Source organism: Musca domestica, unplaced genomic scaffold (assembly GCF_030504385.1).
Source record: "Musca domestica strain aabys unplaced genomic scaffold, Musca_domestica.polishedcontigs.V.1.1 296, whole genome shotgun sequence".
NCBI lineage: Eukaryota > Metazoa > Arthropoda > Insecta > Diptera > Muscidae > Musca > Musca domestica.
In genome coordinates this window covers 471,041-487,953 of record NW_026712298.1, presented here as the reverse complement: position 1 = coordinate 487,953, position 16,913 = coordinate 471,041, and the positions used below count along the sequence as shown (strand labels likewise).

The 16,913-nt window shown below is 34.9% G+C and overlaps 1 pseudogene; it reads left to right on the top strand.

Annotated features, from left to right (window-relative positions):
- The window catches only part of LOC131803359 (alpha/beta hydrolase domain-containing protein 17B-like), a 34,906-nt pseudogene extending 19,187 nt beyond the window's left edge, over positions 1–15,719 (top strand).
- Positions 15,720–16,913: the final 1,194 nt, after the last annotated feature.

The following is a 16,913-nucleotide window of genomic DNA, read 5'->3' as shown; positions in this document are numbered from 1 at the left end:
TCAGCTAATTTCCACGAAAAAATGGCGTTTATATATTCGTAATGACGCCAACTTTCCAAAAAAAATTCCACTGTTTTATATAATAATCGCAACTTATTTTGTGTGAGTCTTTTGTATTAATGTCCGTCCGTCCAAAAGATCACCGATATAATTTTTTTTTGCCAATTTTTAGGTTAATATTCCCGAAAATTGCGCAAAAAATGTCAATGGGGCAAGTAGCAGATTCCAAAAAGGTGTCAAAGAAATTTGCATATATGGCTCAGAACAAATATTAATGATCTGTCAGAACCAAAAATGCTTTTTGTGTCTTAAAAATTCCAAAAATCTTTCCACAAGTACTCACTTTGACGAATTTCTGGGTCTCTTCTTGGCTTTTCTGGGTTTATCTCCTCGAATATGCTGGGTCTCCTTTTTGTAAAAATGTTTTTTTTTTTAATTTTTCGTGGGTATTTTTTTTTATATATTTTTTTTTTTTTTTTTTTTTTTTTTTTTTTTTTTTTTGATTTTAAATATATTTTGTATTTTTGGAACTGTGTTCCACTATGCAAAGTCCGTTTTTGCACCACTGTGAAACGACAATTCGTTGTGTTGGATCACTTTTAGCAATGACACGAATTTTCCAGTTTTTTCTTTTGTTTGTTGTAAATCTTTTAACTTCTTCTTTTTTATATGTTCGATGAACTTTTTGCTTGTCACGCACTAATGTATGTACATGTATTTTTTTTTTTCGTTTTTAGTTATTTAAAAAAACTGCACTTTAATCCGGCGTTGAAGGATCAAATGTTTTTTACTATACCTGTGGGATGCCTTTTTTATTAAAAAGACGTTTATTTAATATTTTCAATTCAAAATAAGCACATTCTTTATTCAAGTGATTTGTTCTAATTTTTCAGTAGTTTTCAGTGGTTTTGGTTTTTGTGTGGCAATTTTAAATTATGTTTGTGTTGTTATTTAAATATAATAATGATTGTTATTTTTGTGTGAAAATTCATGTAAATTTTTATGTTTTTTTTTTTTTTTTTTTTTTTTTTTTTTTTGAAATTCATGTAGTTTTTATGTATGATTTTCTGTGTAAAGATTAATATCTCTTTGTAATCTGTGTAATGATTTTTTTTATGGTTGAATGTTCTTCGTGTTGTATTTCTAATGTTCTGTAATTATGTTTATTAATTTCAATCTTCACTTATTATTGAACTTTAATTTTCACTTGTCACTGGGAGCACTTTTGAACTTTCGCGGGCGCGATTTTAAGGCGAACTGTCTTGATGCCTAATTTGCATCAGCTTAGCAACCAAATTTGCAAATCAATTTTTTGCTTATTTACTTCCAGTCAGTTGGAAGTTACCGGTGACTGCGCATTTGTATTGGTGCAACATATATTTACAATTTTGCCGCAGTGGCCGTTAACTCAAACTGATAGTGGAGATCAAAAGTTTACGCATTCGTAAACATCGCATTTCGTACTTTATCATCTGGGCTTACTTTCAAACTTAGACTTACTTCTAAACAGGCCTAACTACATTTTCTCATTGAACCTAAAAATTCACTGGTTATATAATTGGAAACGATAACAAAAATTAAACTTTATTCCAAATTTGATCGAAAATTTAATAAAATAACATTAAAATAATGCAAAAACAACAACTAAAACCTTTATTTTTTATCACGTCGGACAATCTCCGTGGTAAACTTTCAACCAAAGTCCGGCAACGTGAAGTTGGTATCGACTCCTAAACTTCTTTTATATTTCGAAATTGCTCCTCATTATTTTTTGGAGTCTTCGGTTTTAACATTCTTTCGACATCTTACCATAGGTTTTCGATTGGGTTTAGGTCCGGACTTTGTGGTGGCCAAGACAAAACCGCGGTATTCGTATCCATAAACCCTTGCTTTACAACTCGGGAAGTATGCTTAGGATCGTTATCCTGTTGAAAAACGTACGTAACGGGCATATTTTCGAACGAGTACGGTATATTGATGTTGGTCCTTTCGACCATCTATGCGGTGTATGGGACAAACACCATACCAACTGAATGCTCCCCATACCATCACATTTCCGCCGCCGTGCTTAATCGTCTTGATGGTGTATCTAGGATCCAAAGATTTGTTAAGGGGCCGTCTAACATAACATTTTCCATCTGATCCGAACAAATTAAACTTCGATTCGTCGCTCCAAAGAATGTTTTCTTTTAACTTCTTCTTTTTTATATGTTCGATGAACTTTTTGCTTGTCACGCACTAATGTATGTACATGTATTTTTTTTTTTTTCGTTTTTAGTTATTTAAAAAAACTGCACTTTAATCCGGCGTTGAAGGATCAAATGTTTTTTACTATACCTGTGGGATGCCTTTTTTATTAAAAAGACGTTTATTTAATATTTTCAATTCAAAATAAGCACATTCTTTATTCAAGTGATTTGTTCTAATTTTTCAGTAGTTTTCAGTGGTTTTGGTTTTTGTGTGGCAATTTTAAATTATGTTTGTGTTGTTATTTAAATATAATAATGATTGTTATTTTTGTGTGAAAATTCATGTAAATTTTTATGTTTTTTTTTTTTTTTTTTTTTTTTTTTTTTTTTTTTTTTTTTTGAAATTCATGTAGTTTTTATGTATGATTTTCTGTGTAAAGATTAATATCTCTTTGTAATCTGTGTAATGATTTTTTTTATGGTTGAATGTTCTTCGTGTTGTATTTCTAATGTTCTGTAATTATGTTTATTAATTTCAATCTTCACTTATTATTGAACTTTAATTTTCACTTGTCACTGGGAGCACTTTTGAACTTTCGCGGGCGCGATTTTAAGGCGAACTGTCTTGATGCCTAATTTGCATCAGCTTAGCAACCAAACTTGCAAATCAATTTTTTGCTTATTTACTTCCAGTCAGTTGGAAGTTACCGGTGACTGCGCATTTGTATTGGTGCAACATATATTTACAATTTTGCCGCAGTGGCCGTTAACTCAAACTGATAGTGGAGATCAAAAGTTTACGCATTCGTAAACATCGCATTTCGTACTTTATCATCTGGGCTTACTTTCAAACTTAGACTTACTTCTAAACAGGCCTAACTACATTTTCTCATTGAACCTAAAAATTCACTGGTTATATAATTGGAAACGATAACAAAAATTAAACTTTATTCCAAATTTGATCGAAAATTTAATAAAATAACATTAAAATAATACAAAAACAACAACTAAAACCTTTATTTTTTATCACGTCGGACAATCTCCGTGGTAAACTTTCAACCAAAGTCCGGCAACGTGAAGTTGGTATCGACTCCTAAACTTCTTTTATATTTCGAAATTGCTCCTCATTATTTTTTGGAGTCTTCGGTTTTAACATTCTTTCGACATCTTACCATAGGTTTTCGATTGGGTTTAGGTCCGGACTTTGTGGTGGCCAAGACAAAACCGCGGTATTCGTATCCATAAACCCTTGCTTTACAACTCGGGAAGTATGCTTAGGATCGTTATCCTGTTGAAAAACGTACGTAACGGGCATATTTTCGAACGAGTACGGTATATTGATGTTGGTCCTTTCGACCATCTATGCGGTGTATGGGACAAACACCATACCAACTGAATGCTCCCCATATCATCACATTTCCGCCGCCGTGCTTAATCGTCTTGATGGTGTATCTAGGATCCAAAGATTTGTTAAGGGGCCGTCTAACATAACATTTTCCATCTGATCCGAACAAATTAAACTTCGATTCGTCGCTCCAAAGAATGTTTTCCGAAAATTAAGGGGTTTCTTCAGGTGCTCTTTTGCATACTGTAAGCGTTTCTTAATATTTTTGCTGGAAACGTGTGGTTTCTTTCGTGTAATGCATCCATGAAGACCAGCTTCTCTTAATCTACGTCGAATAGTTCTAGATGAAATATTCTGTGTAATTTGTGGAGTTACGATAGCAGTTATTTCAGCAGAGATCAAAAATGGATTGGCTTTACTGGTTCTACAAATAACTCTATCATCGTGTTGAGTAGTTTTTTTGGCTTTGGAATTCTTTCGGGGTTCTCAAAACTTTCTGTGTTTCGAAAACCTTGTATTGCTCCAAAAACCACCTTTTTTTTAACAGCAAAATCTATTCGCTATCTCAGACAGCGACTGATTTTCTTCATAATAGCAGCGTACAATCAACACTCGAAGTGCTGGAGTGCATGTTTTTTCCACATATTTATTCTGAATTATTTCATAAATTAGTTAAATTTTATTTAAAAACTAAAAAATAAATAAATTTTCACAAATAAAAATTCACAACTTGGAAAAACGAACTATAGATCCCTGCAATGAACAAGCATTAAATTTGAGCTCTGTCAAGAAAATAATTAAATATTTAAAATTGGAGAAATTTACAAATTGACTGGACTATTACTTGTGGATATTGCTGCTTGAAGGTCTGGAGCTGTGGCTTTTGATGGAGTTGATTTTTCTTCTCGCCTCTTTTTTTTAATCATTTACATCTGCCAAGGTAATCCTGAAAATGCCGTCGCTATTGACCTGTAATGTTTGTAAGGATCATATTGCCAAATCCAAATATAGGATTTGTTGCAAAGGCTGTGCAAATTTTTTCCATTTGGATTGCGTTGGCATTTCCGAGGCTGAGGCTAAAATAAATAAGCAACTCAGATACACTTGTGTGTGCTGTGTTCGGGCTGCTGGTGGTAGTGGTGATGCTGATGTGGTTGATCGCGGAACAAAAGTGAACACTGCAGTTGATGGATCTAGGGTTGGGGCCACAGCTGATGCTTCTTTGAATGGTGGTGATGGGACAGTGGGTGTTGCTGCGTGTGATGTTGTTGAGAATTCTGATGCTCTGCGCGAGCTGCAGGATAATTTGATTTCGTCTATGAAACAACAAATGGACACGTATATGGCTAGATATCTGTCCGAATTCCGTACCAAAACGGATACTCTGTTTGATCTTTATAATGCACAAATCACTGAAGTAAAGCGTGATGTGGTTGAGCTTAAAAAGACCGTAGTTGAGTTGAAGGTGACAGTCTCTGAAGTTAAAAGTACGGCTTTGTTAGCAGAAAAGAAACTTGCTGATAGGATTTCTGAGCTTGAGTCTTTTAACAATGTGCTATCTCATGGCGACATGTAGCAGTGCTGTTACATATCTGAACGTAGAGCGGTTTTGGAGTTTAATTCTATTCAGACAAGAGATTCCCTTATCCGCCGATTTGTTAAAAGAGGGAATGTAGCCCTAAAAGATGTTATGGAGAATTGTCTATTGGAGTCCCGTATCTACTTAAATGATCATCTTGTTAAATCGGCATCTAGTCTTGTCTTTTCCTGCAGAGGCCTGCTCAAGAAGAAGAAGAAGATTAAGAAATTCAGGTTGTTGAATAGTGATGCACCTCAAGTTGTGGTGATACTTGCTGATGGAAGTAAAACAATTTTTGAGCGACAAAAGCTTCTTGAATTTGCTTGTAGTTGTCCTCTGGTGCTCTGTTGGTTGGTGATATGCTGCTGGGCCCTGCCTTGGGAGTATAGTCATGTAATGTAATTATTGATTTTGTTTTGATCTTATTAGCAATTTAATTGTTTTCTTGATGTAAATTCTTGCTTAATTGTTCGAAATAATCTTTCATATATTTATTTTTTATTATTATTTATATATTCATATTTTTCAGTTTTTAGTATAAGATGCGAAATCGAATTTACATAATTTTGCTCCCCAGCCCCTTTATTTGGTTTGATGTCACTTGATGATAATATGGGACCCATAATTAATGACGCTGGCTTTTTTAAACCCTAATTTGAGGGTTTGTCTGGTAAACTTATGACCACTTGAACTGCCAAAGTATTCGCCCATCGAGATTCAATAATAAAATCGATGAGCTTCGATCCTTACTGGTTGGTAGTGGTATCAGCATTTTTGGTGTCACTGAATCTTGGCTTAATTCTGCAGTCTCATCGAAATCGTTGGTTATTCCAGGATATAGGCTGGTGCGGAGTGATCGTGTTGGTGGTGGGGTATGTCTCTATATTGGTAGTGGCATACCTTATAAGGTAGTTTTTCGTCCAAATAATTTTGGTGTTTGTGAGTCGGTGTGTGTTGAGTTGAATATTGGGGCATTGGTTTTGATTGTGGCGGTATTATATCTTCCCCATGGCGATGGTCCAGTCTTTCTGTGATGTACATGAGAGTTTGTTTGATCGCTTCTCTAATATCATTGTCCTTGGTGATTTTAACTGTAATTTATTTGTGTCTTCGAACTCTGCTTTGATGAGGGTATTATGCAGATCATTGGGGCTAACTATTGTGCATAACATGAAACCTCTACCTCGTTAATTGATTTTTGCCTTATTAGTGATAATTTGTCGTTGGTTTTCTCGTCTCAGGGTCGATGTCCTGGTATATCACACCATGCCTTTGTTTTTGGTTTGCTTAACCTGCCTGTATTTTCAGAGGAGAGATTTATTGAGTATCGAAACTTTGGTCGAGCTGATTGGTTGGGCATTTTAAATTTCATATTTGATTTTGACTTCAACCCCTTATATTCCACTTCTGATGTGAATTGTCAACTTTCACTATTTGATTTGTTGTTTAACACTCTATTGTCTTTCGATCCAGTTTCTGTTCCTAAGGTCAACCCCAGGAATGATGCATGGTTGGAATCTGATGTAGTGAAATTGGCACGGATGTTTAGAGATCTTGCGTACTTTGAATGGCGCAAGCGACCTATGGGGGTCGCTGTATGTATAGGAATCGTTGTAAGGCTGTGATGAGGAATGAGAGGCGTAAGTACTATAATGATTTGTTTTGTCGTATGAATAATAATCAGCTGTGGAAATCTCTAAAGTCGTTTGGTGTTTTGGGTAGTGGTAATGATGCTCCTCCAATTGATGTCAATGCTGCTAATCATTATTTTATGACATCTACTTTTCCTCGGGCGTGGAAGGTTGCACGAGTAGTGCCTGTGCCGAAAACTGGCGAATCATTTGATTTGTCAAATCTGCGTCCCATTAGTATTCTACCTGCTATGTCAAAAGTCGTTGAACATATTAAAGAAGCGATTGTTGACTTCCTCGATGATCGTAGGCTATTGAGTAGTTCTCAGTTTGGTTTTCGGCGACGATGTAGTACGACTACACACTTATATCTTACTGATATGATAGGTTAGGTTAGGTTAAAGGATGTGTGGTTGTGTAAAAACAACCACTCCACTCGGAGACCTTTTGGCCCATTGTGATCATCCTAATTTAGGAAAATGAAAGTGAAAAAGTTAGGAGGTTAGAGTAGAATAGATAGGAAATAAAAGATTTAGTGGGTTTGCATCCACGGTGTAGTCAGCGTGTCGTCCTTAGCCATTTTAGTCTTCTGGCTAACTGAAGAATAACTACTGGCTCGGTTTCGGAGAGGCATGACAAATCGGGCAGAATTTGCTTACCTAGAAGCCTATGTCTATGTGACAGAGTAAGTGTTCCACCGTTTCTGTTTCTTCCTCATCTTGGCAAAGCCTGCAGTATTCAGTGTCGTCACCCCCCCCCCCCCCCCCCCATTTTGAAGTCATGGCCTTTATGTTGCAATGACCGGTAATTAGACCCACCACAAGCTTCAGGTCCAACTTCGTCATGGATGTGAGTGACCGTGATCTCTTTTCTGAGTTCACTGGCCAAATCTTTTTGGAGATGTTACATCCCCTTCCAGATAGCCAGTTCTGTTGAAATCTCCCAAGGTAGTGATTATGAAGTACTTGAAAGAAGTGGCATAAAGGTGGCTTCACTGAGGTCTCAATCTCTAGATCTACTGACTCAGATCCGCGTCTGGCCAATTCATCGGCAGATTCATTGCCAGATATGTTGCAGTGTCCAGGAACCCAACAGAGCTTGACAAACGACTTTACCTTTTCCAGGGCAATCTTGCACTCCAGAACAGCCATAAATTTGATTGTAAAGGAATTTACACCTTGACTGTAGACATATATAGTCACCGTTCCATCCCGTTCCTTGATTCTGTTTTCCAACAGCTCTATGGCCATTCTGACAGCAAAAATCTCTGCCTGAAAAACACTACAACCGCTGTTTGTTCTGAAAGATCGTTGGATACTTAAACTTTCACAGTAGACTCCAGCCCCCGTTCCACTTTCCATCTTTGAACAATCAGTATAGACAGCTATATCGTTAAAAGGTGGAGTGCCACGGGACCAGATATCCCTGTTTGGTATGCGGATGTCGAGTAATTCAAAGCTGTGCTTAGGGAGTATATAGTCACTAGCTATAGCCTGATTACTTACGTTCTCCACATACTTAAAAATGACAGAGTGTCCGATGGATTGACTCCGCCATTGTCCCAGTTCATTGAGTCGCAGGGCACACCTAGCAGCTAGTTCCTCTACAAATAAGCCTAGCGCTTTTTTAAATTAAGTAGGGTATCTAGAACGGATTGTGGCGTGCTCCTGATCGCACCTGTAATTAGTAGCGATGCAACTTTTTGAACTTTATCAATATTCTTGCAGAGGGTGGTTTTCCTTAAGGAATGCCACCAAACAAGTCCCCCATATGTTAGGATTGGTCGGACGATTGGCTCATATATCCATCGGATAATATGGGGTTTAAGCCCCCAACTCTTTCCTATTGAGTTTTTGCAGGAGTAAAGTGCATTTAAGCCCTTCTTCGCTCGCTCCTCGATATTCCTCTTCCAGCTTAGTTTCTGGTCTAGGATAGTACCGAGATATTTTGCTTCCGAAGAAAGGCTTAGAATTACACCGTCCAGCATTGGTAGAGAGAAGACAGGTATTTTCCGCCTCCTTGTAAAAAGGATATGATAAGTATGTATTTAATTCATCTGATGTTGGGTTATTATTGGGCCTTGACTTGTCAAAGGCTTTTGATTCGATCGACCATTATCTTTTACTTGACAAGTTGAGGTTTAAGTTTGGTTTTTCATCTTCTACGTGTCATTTAATGGCTTCATATTTGGAAGGTAGGTCTCAGTTTGTTGTTCATTTGGGTGTTTCGTCTGAAGTTTGTAGTGTCCAATGTGGAGTCCCGCAAGGTTTTGTACTGGGGCCGTTGTTATTTATTATGTTCATTAATGACATTGTGTTAATGATTGTGTTGTCTGTTTTTGTATGCAGATGATATGTCTTCTTCAGAGAGGCTGATATTGCTGGGTTGGAAGGGTTGGTTAATTCTATTGTTTTGTCTCTTTCATCGTGGATTTCGCTAAATGACCTTATGATTAATTGGAATAAAACTAAAGCTATGCTGTTCAATGATCATAATATTTATATTTCTGTGGGTTCTGTGTTAGTTGTATTTGTTGATGAAATGAAATGTCTTGGTATTATAATTGATCGGAAGTTGGACTTTAAGGTTTCAGCTGCGGAGGATTTATTGTCTTAACGCGTATTTGCCTTTTCATGTTAGGAAGAGAGTGGTTGTATCCTTGCTGTTATCGCAGGTAAATTATTGTCTGGAGGTAGTAGTTTTGTTATGTTGTAGTTGTTATGTGCAATTTTGACTCACCTCTTCGTGACAACTTTGTGTTTTGTAGATCATCTCGAAATCCTCAATTGTTGTGTCCAAGGTTTTCGTCCTCCATTGGTGAGAGATCCTTTGTGGTTAGGACGGTGAGATTGTGGAATCAGCTTCCTTTGGCCTACGTACTTTTGCCTATACCAATTATCTGTTTAGGTTTTAAGTAATTGAGTACCTTCGCCTAAATATGTAGGCTATGTTTTTATAGTGGTTGCGTTGGTTTATTATGGGTTTTTCTTTTTGTTGGGCTGGGGAGCCACTTTATTATCTTCTTAATTTTATTTGTAGGGTGTTATAATGTAAGTTACTATTTATACTCTGTTTAGAGTAATAAAATAGTTCTCTCTTATTTTTTGCTCGTTTCTGCTACACTTTTTCACTACTCTACTAGACTATTGTTTAGTTGGTGATGGTGAATCGACTTGTAGGGTTCGAGTTTCTCGTGAATTTTTAAGACAAATTATTAGGTTTAGTATGTTATTTGTTAAGTTTGCATTAATCATTGAATTTGTATTATGTTAGAGTATTGTAGATCGGTAATATAAGTTATGGGCCCTGTGGGGTTATTTATATTTCTTTGTAATGTAAATAAATGAAATTAAATTATGAATGCGTTTCTAATTATATGACCACCCTCAAACACAGACATGGTAGAAATAAGAAGGTTTAGCCATGCAATCATGTGTTCAAAACAGGGTTGGGCATATTGCACTAAATTTTTAGTGCACTAAGAATTAAATCATTAGTTGTAGTGCAATTTTTTATTCCACTACCACTAAAGGGTTAGTGGTAGTAAAAATTAATTGCACTACCACTAACCATTTAGTGATATTTAAAAAATTGCACTACCACTACATTTTAGTGGTAGTGAAATTTTAATAGCACGACTACTAACTAAATTTAGTGATTTTTCAAAAAAATTTGCACTACCACTAAATTTCAGCGAAGCCAAAAAAAGCACTATGTATAGGGTAAGTGCGCCTAAGTTCGGCATGTCCCAGTAGTCGGCAGATTTGAAATTTAAACTTAAATAACTAAAAATGGAATTGACCAAATAATGAAATAATTGCAAAAAACGTCAACGGTGTTCTCTGCTCTCTTTCTGTAAAAAAATGAGCTCCGATCATTTATTACGAGAGAATAACGGTTTTCGTCAGTGAGTGTCTTCCAACGCGTGCGATAGTGCTTGTCTGTAAAGAAAAAATTGGTGGTGGCGTCAACTTAATAATCGATTTAAGTAAATTAAATTTAATACTTTTTGGATCAGAAATAATTTATAATAGTAAATAACTAAGTAAGACTATAAGTCTAAAGATCATATTATAACTTGAAAAACATACATAATCAAGCATTTTTCTCTTATATTATTTAATGCCGACATTAGGAACAGAAAAAAAGAGATTTGCCAGTAGTCGGCAGGGGTTGCCGATTACTACAAAAATATCCTATTTCATCAAAACTTGAGAAAAGTATTTAAAAAAAAAAATAATAATCCAAAAACAACTCAAATAAAAAATAGTTTTTAATTAAGTAGGTTTTCTAAATTAAGTAGGTTTTTAAATCAGCTATTTGACGTCTTAGATAGCAGTGGCATTTAAAAAATATTGGTTATATAAAGGAAAAAGATCAATTCACAAATTCCAAATATAAGAAAGGTACATTTTTATTTAATCTCATTTTTATTTAATTGAAAATCCATACATTACTGAAGGTAACCATACTATTCTTGGTTTTCTACCTATATTTGGTTTAGAATAATAATTAATTAAAACACTATTTAAAACGAAATTAGTTATTTAAACTGTGAATTAGTAATACAACATTGTTTTATACTATTTGAAATAAAAAAAATATACAAAATAATATTTTTTTTTACTGAAATAGTATATGCCGACTATTGGCAAATAGACATGCCGAGCATTGGAAATTGATGCCGACTACTGGCAAAAAACTTCTATTTTAGTAAAATTGCAAATTTTGCCAATTTAATTAAAACAAATTCAATTGTTGTTTATTATTTAGAAAACTAAACAAAATTTGGAATCTGAACAACTTTATTTTTCTGCAATTGAAAGATTTCACTCAGAATGAAAAATTGAAAAGCCAAAAAATGCCGACTATTGGTACACTTACCCTATAAGTATTATACCAGCTATTATGAAGTGTATTGAAGTGAATAGCGTACAATATGTAGCACATATTAATAAATGTGATTACTTTTCTGAATAGCTCAAATTTAGTGCTATTTTGTTTTTAAAACATTACCATTGTGTTCCACGTTGTTTTTATAAACCAACAATAAGGGGATTAAGCCTGACCACTAATTTAGTGGTAGTGCTATTGAAATTTCATATATATATATATATATATATATATATATATATATATACATATATATATATACATATATATATATATATATATATATATATATATATATATATATATATATATATATATATATATATATATATATATATATATATATATATATATATATATATATATATATACATATATATATAAATCGGATATATATATATATATATATATTATATTTTTAGAAAATACATATCGCGTTTGGTGCTTCAAAAAAGCAAAATGTATGTTCGTTTTAAATTCCGTTAGATATTTCACATTTCATTGAAATTATTGATACAATGCGTGTTTTCATCAAGCTCTACCTAGTATAAAGTAAAGGCCTGCACAAGACGAATTGTATGAATTATGCTTTTTTCGACACACTGACTTTGTCTACTCAATCATGCGCTATGTATTTGATAGGCAATGACAGCCAACAACATCCCCCATTTTGATTCATGTGTGCCATTGTCTAAAGTTCGATCGTGACATGGCTGACTCGAATATTTGCATGGTGTTATCCATAAATGCAGGGTGTCAACGATCACATCGAACCGTGTCATCGTCAAATTGTGTGTCATTTGTGTACGTGTGCTTAAATATTGACAGTGTGTGTGTGTGTTACTTTCGACGGTGAGGGTGTGTTTTTGTGTGTGCTGTAATTTTGAAGTAACAAACACCGCGTACATATAAAATTGAGTTCAATAACAAAATGTGCATAGACATCAACAAATGAATACAAAAAATGAAATATTTACTGAAAAATCCCAATTTGTTGGTGATTATCATAAAATTTTGGTCATAAAAAAGAGGAAAATATTGTTTGCCTATTTTCTATCTACATAAAGTGTTCTTTTAAAATTAAAGTTGTGGGCAGAGATTTGACTCTCATTCAATAACAGAATATGCACAGAATTGAACAATGGAAGTATATAGTGTTGTTACGTGAATTACAGTATCATTCATTCTCATTTACACATCACTACCGGAGGCAAACATTTACGAAATTATAATCAAAATACAATTTTTCAGGGGATTATTGTTTTTTATAAGGATTAACATTTTAAATTGTTTCGTCAATAACCACGAAATGTGAAAATTTTGTGTGGACCAATTAGAAGTACCTTTAATATTTTAGTAATCGCCAAGAAATTCTTTATTACAAAATATTTTTTTCACATATCGGGAAAGCAGGTAGCGTTTGCGCTTTGCCTTCATCACGTGTGTGTCTTTTTCGTTGGCAATTGTTTCATAATTGTTGTTGTTTTTTTGATAGAACATTTTTGTACGACACACTATTCAACATTCCCTTTTATTGGCCATTACATGTTATGACGATGGGTTTGAGTGTGACCGACATGACGAGACATCGAGCATTTGGTTGGATGTCACCCACCCCTAAATGGTGGGTATGCTTCATAATTTTTTGTCATAGGCTGTTGGCTTAAGAGAAAGGATGTACTGGAGTATATGTCAAACAGAGTTTTTGAACATGCAACAATTTGTTTTATTTATTCAAACAGTTTTCACGAAATCGGGGTTTCTCCACAAAATTGAATCTATGATAGTAGGACAAGATTATTTTATCCCAAAATTATACATTCTGTTGTCTCTAATTTTGAAATAATAAGTTTTGATTGTAATTGTATCATGGGCTGTAGTACCGATTCTCAACTTAAATAAGAAATTTGAAACAATTCCGGAGAATCAAAATACCGAAGGAGGTACCGTTATATGGTGGCGTGTCATAGATTGTAGTACCCTTTAAGATCTTCAAGTGAGAACTTTTAAACTAATCCAATAAATAATTTCTTTAACATTATCGTAATACCGAATATAGGTGGGGTACCGTTATATGGGGAGTATATATAGAAACGTGGACCGGCATGGCCATTTTAAGAACCTGACTACTGGTAAAATACATAAGTGTGCAAAATTTTAGGTTTCTATCTCAATTCGTTCCAAAGATAGCGTGATTACAACAGACAGACAGACGGACATCGCTAAATCGACTTACAATTTTAGGCTGATCAAGAACATATAGTACTTATTGGGTCTGACATGAGTATTTCTAAGAGTTAACCTTCATAGTATGGCGGAAGGTATAAAAACAATGTATGTCCTAAAGTATTACAATAAATACATTTTTTATATTCTTAAATTTGTTTTTTTTTTCTTTTATTCAAAATTATAAATGCATATAAAATAAAAGGTGCGCTTCGCTACCCCGGGTTCAGCTATCTTCTATATCTATCAAATGGGAAAATGTTTGTTTGTAATTTATGGACTCGAAAAACGCTGCACAGATTTTCCTGACAATTTCCAAGTATACTACAACATCGCCTGAAAGTAACATAGGCTATATAAATTTTTGAAATTCTACTTGGAACAGAAGATATAGCATCAGAATCGGAGGTACCTCCCAAAAATTTAGATTTTATATACACATATCTATTGATCGATTATTACAGTCACCAAATTTGGAATGCGTAACGGAATTTGGAGCAAATAAATTTGCCAAATTATATTGAAATCGGTTCAGATTTGGATATGGCTCCCATACATATTTTCGGCCGATTTCATGTATTTGATGCATAAAACACTTTAAAAAACTGATTGTCAAATTATATTGAAATCGTTTCTGATTTGGATATAGCCTCCTCGGTCGATTTCATGTATTTACTGCACCAAACACGATATGTATGTTCGATTCCTATGTAATTTGGTATAAAAGACGGAATTTGTTAAAAGATAAATTTGTCAAATTATATTGAAATCGGTACAGATTTTGGATATAGTTTCCATATATTTTTTCGACCGATTTCGTTTATTTGATGTACCAAACACGATATGTATGTTCGAAGTATGTTGCTATCTCGAATACTCTAATAGCAACAGAAATGCCACTCAACTTCAAAAGATTGCAGTTTCCTGCACCCTTGGCATTTGCTATGAAATTAATAAATCCGAAGGATAAACACTTCGTGTATGCGGACTAAATTTGGCATGTTCCTGCATGGACAGCTGTTGCTGGCATGTTCACGCGATGGTAAACCGAGCTATTTGTTTGTTTACGCAATAAAGTATTGTTTTGAATTTTTTTTTTTTTTTTACCAACAAATATTCGTATACACATTTTGAATGCATATAAAATCGAAAGGGGTAGCGAAGCGCACCGGGTTCAGCTGGTACCTCATATAATTCAGACACATTAACATTTCCAATAGAAGTGAATTTAACTATTCACTTAAATTTTGACACTTTTTGAAAAAGTCTTATATGGTACGAATACGCAAGTAGCGAGCAGTGTTGTGCCACAAAGATCTGTTCTTGACCCTCAATTGTTCATCATGTATGTTAATGATTTGTTGAGTTGTGTTAATGGTAGAAATTTTGTTTAAAGGAGAATATATGTTTATGGATGTGTTGTAGTCACCAATTGATTTTTATGTTAATATGTTGGTTACGTGGTTGTCATGTAACGGCCTCTCAACCAATACTCAAAACCTAATGTTCAGTTTTTTGGGAACATGTCTGATGATTCAATAAACATTTATAAATGTTGAATGCTCGATGAAATGCCTTTGTCTGTTTCTTGATTCTTGTTTGGCATTTGACGTGCATGTGAATTCTTTAGTGTCCAAGGTAAACTTTATTTTAAAGAAGTTGTGTTTAGAATGAGAAGGATTTCCTCGCTATTCGGTTGTCAATTTAATTCTAGTTTTTATTTGAAAATATGTTCCTTAAGTGCTACTTAACCTAATATTTAGATTTATAATTTTTCCAGCGCCTCATCCGCACTCAAAGGTATGTACAACGTATTTTGTGCATTCTCCCAGGCGGCTTAAAATTGTATGTTTGTAGTGGATTGTATCATTATAAAATTGAAAATTTGACAATACGAAATATAAATATAAAAATATGAATAGTAATCTATGGTTTTTTATATATAGAAATAATATAAATATTCAGTGAGGTAGGGAACGACACCACTGTTTAGGCCAGCTACTCCGACAGTCACCGCCACCTTTATCAGCTGGCTTCATTGTCCATGCTATTGAATTAATAGTCCATCGTTGCAGACTGTCATCATATATATATTTGTCGAAAATGTTGGGACCAGTGTGTAGCGGTTAATTTGTGAAGAATACCTACTTTTTGCTTCTTTTAAGTTTCTAACCACTGGTGGGGTATAGGTTAGGTTAAAGCACGCGTGTTTACCATATGCTCACCGCTCCACTCGGAGACCTATAATTCCATTGTGTTCATCCTAGAAGAATGTTAAGAGGAAGAATGTAAAGAGGAAGAAGTGGTTGGTAGAAGAGGTAGAGTTATAGAGTGTGATCTACGGCTGAGGAGTGTGATACTAGTTCTCCCACTAGTCTGTGTCTCACATTAATGAGTGCTTGGCAGTGGCAGAACAAGTGTTCGACTGTCTTGACTTCTTCTTCATCTTGACAGATCCTACAGTAGTCAATGTCGTCGCTGTCCCCTTTCGAGGTCTTAGCCCTCTCCTTACAATGACCTGTGATGATACCCACCACAAGTTTTAGATCCGGTTTCGACAATGACAGCAGCGACCTTGTTCTCTTCTCTGAGAGTGTGGGCCAGATTCTTTTGGAGATGGTGCATCCCATTTCCAAAAGATTCTCTTAGAGTAATATCTATGAGTGACCTGTGGGAAATGGCACAGTGGTGGTTTAACCGAGTTGCCTACTTCAATTGTAGTTGATTCGGATCCTAGCCTGGCCAATTTGTCTGCAGTCTCGTTACCTGGGATGTTATAATGGCCAAGAACCAAACAGAGCTTGGCCTTTTTGACCGCAAAGATTTCCGCCTGAAATACGCTACAGCTGTTTCCAAGCTTGTAGGATTCACTCCATCTTTGAACCGTCGGTATAAACAGCTATGCCGCGGAAAGGTGGGTTGTTATGGGCCCAGGAGTCTCTGTCAGTATGGTGGCATTCTTTGAAGAAGTCAACCTACTCACGACACATTAACAAAGTTCAAAGAGCCGCATCCCTACTAATAACGGGTGCCTTCAGGAGAACGCCTCA